At 42.7% G+C, this 11,272-nt stretch overlaps 1 pseudogene; it reads left to right on the top strand.

The window, feature by feature from the left end:
* Nucleotides 1–3,863: 3,863 nt before the first annotated feature.
* Nucleotides 3,864–3,982, top strand: LOC115067878 (annotated as a pseudogene).
* The last annotated feature ends 7,290 nt before the right edge of the window (nt 3,983–11,272 follow it).

Genomic DNA, 11,272 nt, shown 5'->3' with positions numbered 1-11,272 from the left:
CATTGGCTTTGAACATGCTGAATAGGCTAGCCTGGCTGGCCAGTAGCCCCAGGTGTCTGTCTCTGTCTCCCCAGCACTGAGATTATAAGCAGGCACCACCATGCCCGACTTTTTTATATGGGTTCTGGAGACTGAGCTGAGGTCCTCAGGCTTGGACAGCAAATAACTTTACTGACTGAGCTATCTTTCTAACCCTTTTTTGTTTATCTTTCTAAATAAAACTGCTAGAAAAATTAAATGAACAGATATCTCAAGTCTCCCTTGTATGAGTCACATATTTCTACTAGACCGTGATAGTTCAGGCAAGTAAGTCTTTTGCACAATAGGGTGGACCCAGTGCTGCTGTGACTTGAATGTTGTGTCGCCTCCGAAATTCATGTTGAAACTTAACCTCTAGTACAAAGGTATTACAAGGTGGGGCCATTAGAAGGTGATTATTTCTTGGGGACTCCTTCCTTATGAATAAGATTAAGGCCTTTGTAAAAAGATTTCACATAGCATTCAGACCATTCTCCTTGCACCAAATAAGGTCATAGCATTTGACTCCTCCAGAAGATGTAGCATTCAAAGCACCATCTAGCTAAAAGTGACCCTCATTAAACTGAATCTGCTGGCACCTTGATCTTGGGCTTCTAGCCTCTAAAACCTTGAGAAGTCAATTTCTGTTCTTTACAAGTTCCTTGTCTCAGGTATTTTGTTATAACAGCACAAGCAGACTAAGACTGGGACAAGACTACCAAAACTTAGAAGTAGGGCATATTCAGGAAGCCAAGGCAGATAGTGTTCTAAGCTAATACATGGGTTTGCAGGTACCCAAGCTCCATGGGCCCTGAACACAATGACATTGAAACCAGTAGATTGCATACTAGCCTTTCCCTCCTTGGATGGAGGAGCTCCTAACAAAGGGCCCCAGCCTATTCAGGGCTGACTCTGTGAATGGGTAGGAACTGAGCCTCTAAACTCCAGGACCCACACTGGACAGTGGCACCATGTTTGGTTCTGTTTGCTAACCTACTAACAGGTAAGAACCTGGGAACACCACGTGTTCATCTCTCATTTGTCATCGACAGAGATAAAGAATCTAGGCACCACTCTCAAAGGAATATTCTCACCTAGTTCAAACCTGGGCTAGATGCGGAAGCTAGAGGAGAAAGCCAGAAGCATAGAGAGATACTGGAGGAAAACTTTCAAAATACTGAGTTTATCTTCAAGCCAAGCCACCAACAGCCAATTTCTAGCACAAACATAGAAGAATTCCTGGAGAGCTCTCTCTCACAGTCCTTGAAAACAGGATGGTTAGTACTATATGTAGGTCCTAACATGTTTAGAGACACTCCTAGACATTTCCTTCAGTCTTCTAGTCCAAACAGCTTCTGAAATAAGGTTAAGTGGAACCTAAACTAAACAACAAAATCTATTATCCAAAAGTGAAGGTTTTATAAGCGTATATGAATATATGTCCTCCATAAATAAAGGATGAGCAGTTTTTAATCACATAATTTCTGCAGCTTAGAAGCTGAGAATGTAACATTGGTCTTACTTTCATGGTAAAAATTAATGGTCTTGAGTGTGCACCCACCACCCCCATTTAGGGGATTCTAGCGATCAAACCCAGGGGGTTGGTTTGCTAGGTTGACCCTGTACCCACTGAGCTACACAGCCAGCACCAAACCAATAAACATAAATGAAGGAGGCATATGAAAAGCACAGGATTAAGAAGTCGGTGTTTCTCATCTTCTGAGATCTTCATGTTAAACTGTGCTCTGGGCTTAGATTATTTTCCAGTTTTTGCACAAAGATCAGGGTTTGTATGTCATCTCTGAGCCTCTGTAGACATTTATATGACTTTTTCTAGACAGAGCATGAATTCTGGTACCAGCCAGGTGAAGACCACGTCCAGATCCCACTTCCAAATCCCACTACCAGATCCAGTGAGGTAGTGTAATTCCTGAATGTAAGTCATTTTAATTTTTAATATTTGTTAATGCTTATTTGTTTAGTTTTGAAAGAGTTTCATGTAGCTCAGGCTAACTTTGAACTCACTATATAGTGGAGCATGACCTTCACCTCTGGATTCTCCTGCCTTCACTTCCTAAGTGCTGTGATTATACATGTGCACCACCATGCCCAGCTGTGACATGGATTTTTAAGGTTTCGGGTGGCCATAACAAAAACATACACTTTAGTTACTTCCAGGCAATAGAAGCAATGTTCTATAACCCCTATAGAATGTTCTATAACTGGCGTGGAAGCCACGCCAGTGTTGAACCTCCAAAACATTTCACAAATACTCTATTCTATTTGACCTTCAGTTTGGTTTTTGTTATTGTTTGTTTGTTTGTTTGGTTGGTTGGTTGGTTGGTTGGTTGAGTTTGGTTTGTTTGTTTTTTGAGACAGGCTTGCCAGGTAGCCCTAGCTGGCCTGCAACTCACTATGTAGACCAGGATGGCCTCAATCTCATAGAGATCTGCCTGCCTCTGCCTCCTGAGTGTTGAAATTAAAATTAAAGGTGTATGCCACCAGACCCACCTGCCTGTTCTTTTCACAGCATGAATGACTTCTATAATAAGGTGTCATGTGACCAGATAAGGTTAGAAACACTCCTCTTCTCCCGACACCCTCTGGATACACCTTACTTACTCTGTGCCATAGCATATCTCAGACAACTGGCTGCTGCACTGGGCTCACTCCCGTTAGTGTCTGCTCCAGGTCACAGATGCTGGATCGAGGCACACGGCAAGGTGTGTCGGTGAGGGTATTACCAAAGATTAACTGAAAGGGAAAGACCTGACTTGACTGTAGGTGGCACCATGAGAGGCTGCTCTGAATAATTCAGCAGACTAAATAAAAGGGAAACAAGAAAGGTAACTAAGTACCACCACTCCCCTTTGCTTCCTGGCCCTCCACAATGAGAACTGCTCTACTCTGCCACACCCTCTCCACCACGATGGACTGACCCCCTGGAAACCAGAAGCAGAAATAAATCTTTTCTCCCTTGGGTTTTTTTCTAATAGGTATTGTGTCACAATAATGAGAAAATAAGCTAATGTCATAAATTAAGTAAAAAAGAACGATTGCTGTTTAGAGCTCTGACCATCACCTTTCACCACAGCCTTTCCTTCTATTTACAGCAAGGGGTTCCAAGTCTCCTACCAGTTCACTGAGCTGCAAAACTGACCCCTAGCAAGTCACTTAAGCAGACAGATCAGGTAACAAAGTTCCAAGCCAAGAAGGTACATCGTTTATCCCTATGAGTTACGTGGATCTACTGATTCGCACATGAAAAACTGTAACACAAAAGTCAATGGAAAAATAAGATCAGAGCAAGGACTAACCAGGGTTGGTTAGGTGAGGCAGACATGACCAAGTTCAGGGTAAGAGGTATAAACACAACCCAACTTCACTATGAAACATTTTCACTATCCTGATATTAATGAAGATGATGGTATTCAGTCACTGTTTTAATATTTACATCTTAAGTTTCTACAGTGTTTCATACACTGCTCTGAGCACAGGGGACCCAGCAGTAAGCCAAGCAAAGTCCTCCTCTCATGGACACATGTAAGGAAATAAATATATCATATGGCACACAAGAATGGGAGATTCAGGGACTGCTGTGTTATACAGGATAGCCAAGGCAGGTCTCAGAGGTATAATGGTATCTTAGCAGAAACCTGAAAAGAACATTCCAGAAAATACAAGCACAAGCATGCTCTGCCATCATGAAGATGCAGCTGGAGCTAAGGGAGCCAAGAGGCAGAGGAAAGGAAAAAACAGGAGAGTAGCAGGTAGGCACACCATGTAGCTTTTCCACTACAAGGCATCCTAGTCCCTTACATTCTACTTGGAAAAGGATAACGTGGGGCATTTGTGTGTGTTTGTTTAACTTGTGGACACTTATAGATCAACGCTCATATAAATCCTCTTCTGCAACCAAGAAGTCATTGTTCAGTATAAGTTTTGGCACACTGAAAAGGAATGTGGGGGCTGGGGATATAGGTTGGTTGGTAGAGTGCTTGCCTCCCATGCACCAGACCCTGGACTTGATCCTTAGCACTGCATTAAATGGGGTGTGGTGGTACCCACCTGTAATCCCAGCACTTAGGAAGTAAAGGCAGAAGAATCAAAACGTCAAGTTTATTCTTGGCTATATATAAAATTTGAGGCCAGCCTGGGCTACATGAGATCCTGTTTCAAAGAATAATATAAAATACAATAAATAATATAGTAATACTTAAAACTATGTGTGTATGCATGCATACGTGCGTGTGTGTGTGTGTTCATATACTTGTGAACACACTTGTATTTATTGAGGCAGGGTCTCCTGATGAACCCATAGCTAGCTGATTCAGCTAGCCAGCTTGTTCTGGGGACTCCCTGTCACTGCCTCTCTCCCAAGCACTGGAATAACAAACAGGAATTTATATAAGTGCTGGGGATCTGAACTCTGGTCTTCATATTTGCACAGCAAGTACTTTATCTACTTAACCATCTCCCCAGCTCCACATGACACAGTTTAAAGGGATGATGATATTGATGATATTGATAACTATTAAGATTGGTCTCAAGAATAAGTAATTGATGATTTAAAATGGAGACAATAAAGTATCTGGTTATTGAACTACAAAATTGAAAAACAACAAAACCATAATAACAAAACTTCTCACCAAAACCAAGACCTTAGAAGTCTCTTCTACCAAGCCCTAGACACAGTTTATTTTTGACTCTTGGTAGTAAATATACTCACTTCCATGCTCATCTCGCTCCTGTAAGCAAGATGTCATGTTTTAGTGTTTAATCCATTTTAAGTGACATGAAACTTTACAATGGGGGCCCGTGTTTTGTTGGCTGGTGCTAGACTGTGTCAGGTCTTTAGCTCTGTGACTGTTAATTTATGTCTCACAATAACCCTATTAGATAGGTGTTATCACTCCTATTCTATAGATAATATAATAAGACTCGGGAAGGTAATTTTCCCCAAATTCATAGAATTTTTTGGGCTTCCTGTCCTGTCTTTATAAAGAAAAATAGGGGACTAACAGTATGCTGTGGTTTGAATGTGAAATAACCCCATGAACTCATGGGTTTGAATATTTGGTCTCCAAGTAGAGGTACTGTTTTGAAATGTTGTGAAACCTTGAAGAGGTGGAGTTGTGCTAATGAAGTGTGTCACTGGGGACAGGGCTTGGGTTGGATATAGCTTGGCCTCACTCCTGTTAGCTCTCTGTTCCTTGACTGCAGATGCAGTGTGACCAGCTACCTTGGACTCCTGCAGGTATGTGTCTCATGCCAAGTTGGACTGTACCTTCAGAATGTAAGCCAAAATGAAAAGCCTTTCCTCCCTCAAGTTGCTTCTTGTCAGGTATTTGGCCATAGCACTGAGATTGGGAACATGCACAATGGATCCTCGAATGAGTGTTGGGTGATTAGGAATAAGATTAAGCCCTGAGACTCAAAGATTGAAAACTTGCAAGGTATATTAAGTCCTCAAGAGAGTAGGCCGCAAGGGGCTGGAGAGATGCTCGGCAGTTAAAAGCACTGGCTGCTCTTGCAGAGGGACCTGGCTCCATTCCCAGCATCCACATGGTGGCTAACAACCATCCATAACTCCAGTTCCAGGAAATCTAACACCCTCTTCTGACTTGCATGAGCATTGCATGACATGGGTGCACTTATGTGCATGCAAGCAATACACTCATACACATAAAATAAATAATAATAAATAAATAAATAATAAATATAGAATTTTTAAAAAAGAACACTGGGCAGCAAGCAAACGTGACCACCTTCTTTGAATGACAAGAACCCTCATGAGGAAGGAAACGGGACTGAGAGCCTTTGAAACATCCAGATGAAATAAAATCTTCTAGGATGATCAAGTGCTGAGAATCTGAACTAGAAAACCACTAGTATAGAGTTCTCCGAGGCATTTTCCTTCCTTCCTTCCCTCCCTTCTTCCCTCCCTCCTTCCCTCCTTCCTTCTTTCCTTCCCTCCTTATTTCCTTCCCTCCTTCTTTCCTTCCCTCCTTCCTTCCCTCTCTCCCTCCTTCCTTCCTTCACTCCTTCCTTCACTCCTTCTTTCCTTCCCTCCCTCCTTCCCTCCTTCTTTCCTTCCCTCCTTCCTTCCTTCCTTCACTCATTTTATTTACTTATTAACATTCATCAATGTCTTACTTTGCTATAAATTTACTGCCTGCATCTCTAATTCTTTATTGGTAGAAGAGCCCCCGATAAGTTCAAATTTTTCTTATAAAATGATAGGATAGCTGGGTGTGGTGATACATGCTTTTAACCCCAGCACTCAGGAGGCAGAAACAGATGGATCTTTGTGAGATCGAGGGCTGTCTGGTCTGTATAGAGAGTTGCAGGCCTCCCTATCTACAGGGAGACCCTGTCTCAACACACACACATGCACACATGCATGCTTGTATGCACACACGCACACACACATACACACAATGTCTTTGAAAGTTTGTTTGAGTATGATTAGAAACATTGCTATTTGTCATTGGATGATGAATTACCTGATCTTTCAATTTCCTCAGATATTAAAAAAATAGCAATAATATCAGTTCTACCTTATACTTTTTTGTAGAGATTTCCTTTAAAGAAGGAGAAGGAGCTGGACGTGGTGGTGCATGCCTTTAGTCCCAGCACTCAGGAGGCAGAAGAAGGCAGATCTCTGTGAGATCAAGGGCAGTCTGATCTATATAGCAAGTTCCACGACCAGCTAGAGCTAGGGGATACCTTGTCTAAAAAAGTGGGGGGCCTCATGACATCATGTAACCCTATTTACCTCCCAAAGGCCCCATCTCCAATACCATCAACATAGGAATTTGAGGATCCAGTTTCCCACACAAGTAATTTTAGAAGACACACTCAAACCACAATATGAGATTAAGCCTATTGCTATGGTGTTTGTTTGTTTGTTTTTGTGTTTTACAGTGCTGGTGAGCAAAACTGGGACCTTGTACAGGTTAGACAAGTGCTCTACCGCTGAGCTACAGGCCCAGACCTTGGCTTTGAGATCCTGTCTATGAAACTGTAAGACTGAGTCGTTCAGACTGGTATGAAATTTACTATGTAGCTCAGTCTGGCCTAGAACTCATGGGATTCCTGCCTTAGCCTTGCTTGAACATGCTGGTATTTGGGGTTTACCTCCACGCACAGCCTATTGCTGGTTTTTAAAGCAAAATCTAGAGTGTAGAAGAAAAGGGCACGGAAGTCATAGAAACCTCAGGCAGCCTCCAGGTAGCCTCCTCGGGTAGCAGACACTTGGGAGAAGCTTCATGCTGATGACACAGCCAAGAGAGAACATTGATTTGAGCTTTGACCGACACTAGGTACTAAGTCTGGGAAGCGTTAGTAAGCAAGGTAGATGCTGGAAAACAGCTATTTCAGCTCTCTAAGTGTTGTCTGTCTTGTATGAGGTAAAGGTTTGAATACACTTTCAGTATTTTCTTTTGCCTCTAGAAGGGACACCCACAAAAACTGATTTTTATATTACGTTGTATTTGGTGCGTGCGTGCATGCATGTGTGTGTGTGTGTGTGTGTGTGTGTGTGTGTGTGTGTGTGCCACAGTGTACATATACAGGTCAAAGGACAATGTGTGGAGTCGGTTGTCTCCTACCATGCGAGTCTGGGGATAGAACTCAGGTCATCAGACTTGACAGCAAACACCATTACCCAATGAGCCATTTTTCAGGCTCCTAATCTGATTTTTTTTAAATGCAAATGTAAGACATATACTTGGGCATTGTTCTCTAATCTTAACAAATGATTTTGTGTGTGCGCAGTGATGTAATTTGGGGGTAGCTTTCAACTGAATTGTACTTCTACACCTACAAATTCTCTGCTATTTGTTATCAATATTTCCTCTCCGGTACTGGCTTGCAAACAAGAGCTGACCTGGTCCCAGATGCAAAACAGGAAGGGTCCAGTGAGCCCTTGCTGCAGGACTTAGACACGGAAGACTCGAAGCACAAAGGAATTCACCAAAAGAATGAAAACCAACTAGTTTTCCAAAGGAATCTTGGATTTCTGGCAGGTGGATCACGATGACCAAAGGAAAGACTTGTCTTATTTTTTTTTTTAATTATTTATTTCTATTTTATGTGTATGAGTGTTCTAATTGCATGTATGCAAGTGTCATGCAATGCCCATGGAGAACAGAAGAGGACACTGGATCCCCTGGAACTAGAGTTATGGACAGTTGTTAGCCACCATGTGTGTGCTGGGATTCAAACTCAGGTCTTCTTCAAGAGCAGCCACTGCTCTTAAGCACTGAGCCAACTCTCCAGTCCCAATCCCTGTCTTCTTTAAGTAAAATACTTTATATAGTTCAGGCAGCATTTGACCAACAAACTGTTGCTGGTCCTCATGGGGATGTGTTTGTGCTTGTAGGAGCTGTGCTCATCGCAGGGTCCAGAACCAACTCCAAGAAGAATGGAGATCTCCCCTCAGTTAAAGGAAAGAATTACAGAGATAGACGGACTTCGAATTGGAAGAAGCACATCTTCATGTGCTTCTCTCACATTGCAATAGTAAGTTAATGTTTTTGTATGCTATGACTGAAATGTTAGCAGGGGAACAGGCTGAGTCATGATGGAAGAGAAAAGAAGTTTGGAGGCTAGGGAGATAGCTCAGTCATTAAAGTGCTTGTCTTACAGGTAAGTATGAGGACCTGAGTTTGATATGCCCCCTACCTCCGGAAAAAAAAAAATCCAGGCATGGTGGCATATGCAAAGGGGAGATGGAGACAGACAAATCCCTGGGAGCCATCCTGGCCTACTTGATATGTTCCAAGGCAGTGGGAGATCCTGTCTCAAATGAATAAATAAATAAATAAATAATAAATAAATAAATAGTAAGTACTTGAGGAATAACTCCCAAGGTATTTTTCTGACCTCCACACACATGCTTCACACAGAGACATGAACAAGCATGCACACATACACACAAAGAAAAAAAAATTTAAATAGGAAAGGAATCTGTGTGATGGGGGAGAAATGTTAACAAGATTGGTAACCAGGTTCTGCCAGCTCCCTCGAACGGGCTTCCCCCTCCCTTGCCAAACTTGTGGATTCTGAATATGAATTGCTAGATGGGGAGACTGTAATTTCATTTACATGCTTCTAAATAAGAAGAAAGATTATAATTCAGATACTGGAGACCCAGAGTTTTGGTTAAAGGCAACAGGAATAGTGGCAAAGCAGGTAGCCTGTGGGTCAAAGTTACCTGTATCTCCTAACACAGATAAGAATCATTTAAGATATGAGCATAATAGAATTCCTTATTATCATTAGAAACAGGCCTTCCTACTCTGAACAGCCCTAAGTTCTGCCAGCCCTCTCCCTTCCCCCTGACACCTCAGTGCTTTTGCCTAGGGTCTTATTCCACCTGCCTGATACATGCTGAGGGAAACAATTTTTTTGTCTTTTCAAAACAGAATCTCCCTGTAGCCCTAGCTGGCCTAGAATTCACTATGTAGAACAAGTTGGCCTCAATCTCACAGAGATACATCTGCCTCTACCTCCTGAGTGCAAGGATTAAAGGTGTGTGCCAGCATGCCTGGTAGAAATAATTTTAAAAGTGCTCAATGATAATAATGGTTATAACATCTTCTAAGGGTATTCATTTATTTATTCAACAAATGTTTGTTGCCCTTGTTATAGGTCAGATATTATTCCAGGCCCCAGCACTAGTGTAGTGAATAGGCCAGAAAACACCTTATTACTGAAAGCACAGATGCCCTAGAAAGGAACATATGTATTTATGAGGATCCTAAATGTCCTCAGGACACTGGAACAGAGAAAGCTGGGAATACTAGGCCTTCATCTTAAGAAGAATATCTCTACTGCCAAACCAATCACAAGCAGTGTGATAAAATGTAGCCTGATCCATAGTTATGATTAGAGGACCTGGTTTCAAGCCCAGGCTTCCTGTCTTCCATTTATTCCTGTGCTATCCACTACATACCAGGAAGTTATACTTGATGCTAGTGATACAGAAATGACTAGGAGAGAGAAAGAGACCGTTCAAATGCAATGTGCTTTGTGCTAAGAAAGAATCACCATGAAGATGTTTTAGAATTACAAAGGAGAACCTCTGCAAGTTGGGGTCTCCTTAAAAATGGACAGCTTCGGCACTACTATCCTCAGGCCTCTTGGGGTAAGTCTACAGCTCAGCTCTCCGCGCCGGGACTCCCTAAGCCTCATTCACCCTTCCACCCCACCCCCCACCCCCCTGCCCCCCCGCCTGGCATTCTATACTCTAGCTTGGACCCTGTGCCATTCCTAGTCTTGGGGCCCCAGACACCTGGGGAACCAATACTGTTTCCTGATCCTTCTCACCCAGAGCAACTCAGTCCCTTTGTTGGGCTCCAGGAGCACCTCTTCTGGTCCTGGCCCTGCCCTCATCTCCCTCTACTTCCCTGGTCCTCCAACACCCGCCAGCCTCTTTCTGGGGCTGACAGCCTCTTTCTAGGGCTCCGAGGCTTACCTTTACTCTCCCTGATCCTTTGCATCCAGTACAACCCAGCTACTCAATCCACTCTCTGGGAAATCTTGGGTCAGTGCCACCTAAGTTCCTGAGGCCAAAAGCATTCTTAGAAGATTCCAGACCTAAGGAGAAAGTCTGAAAACTTCTGATCCACATTGGAGTTGGGCCACCGCAGAACTCCTGAAGACAAAATCAATCCGGCCTCGACAATATAAAATCAAAAGAGAGAACCAGAAGCTAAGACGAACCAGCTCTTCATACCCAAAAATGGAAACAGCTTCACAGAAGATATATTTGAGCTAAGTATTTCCAGGGAGAGAAAGTGAGGTTGGTCTATGTCACTACAGAAGCACAGGACTGATAGTATTTGGGGGGAAAGAAACAATGGCAGCATGGCTAATGACAATTTCAAGCAAACGTGGAAGAAGTTTAAGGAACAAGTTTGGGGCTGGAGAACTGGCTCAGCGGCTAAGAGCACTGGCTGCTCTTGCAGAGACCTCAAATTCTGTTCCTGTCCACATGGTAACTAACATCTGTCCATAACTCTAGTGCCAAGGGATCCAATGCCCTCTTATGGCCTCCACAGCATTACATGCATATGGTGCATTTACATGCATGCAGGCAAAACACTCATACACATAAAATAAAAATAAATAAATCAAAAAAGGAACATGTTCTGACTAGTTTGTAATCTTTGCATTTCAAGATCATTTTATAAACTCTCTTCCACAGCTTGAATTTTGGTGACACAGAGAAGAGCCATAAAGAAAA

Source organism: Nannospalax galili, unplaced genomic scaffold (genome assembly GCF_000622305.1).
Source record: "Nannospalax galili isolate Female #2095 unplaced genomic scaffold, S.galili_v1.0 scaffold666, whole genome shotgun sequence".
Lineage (NCBI taxonomy): Eukaryota > Metazoa > Chordata > Mammalia > Rodentia > Spalacidae > Nannospalax > Nannospalax galili.
The sequence above is the reverse complement of the archived record's forward strand: the minus strand, read 5'-3'. Positions and strand labels throughout refer to the sequence as shown.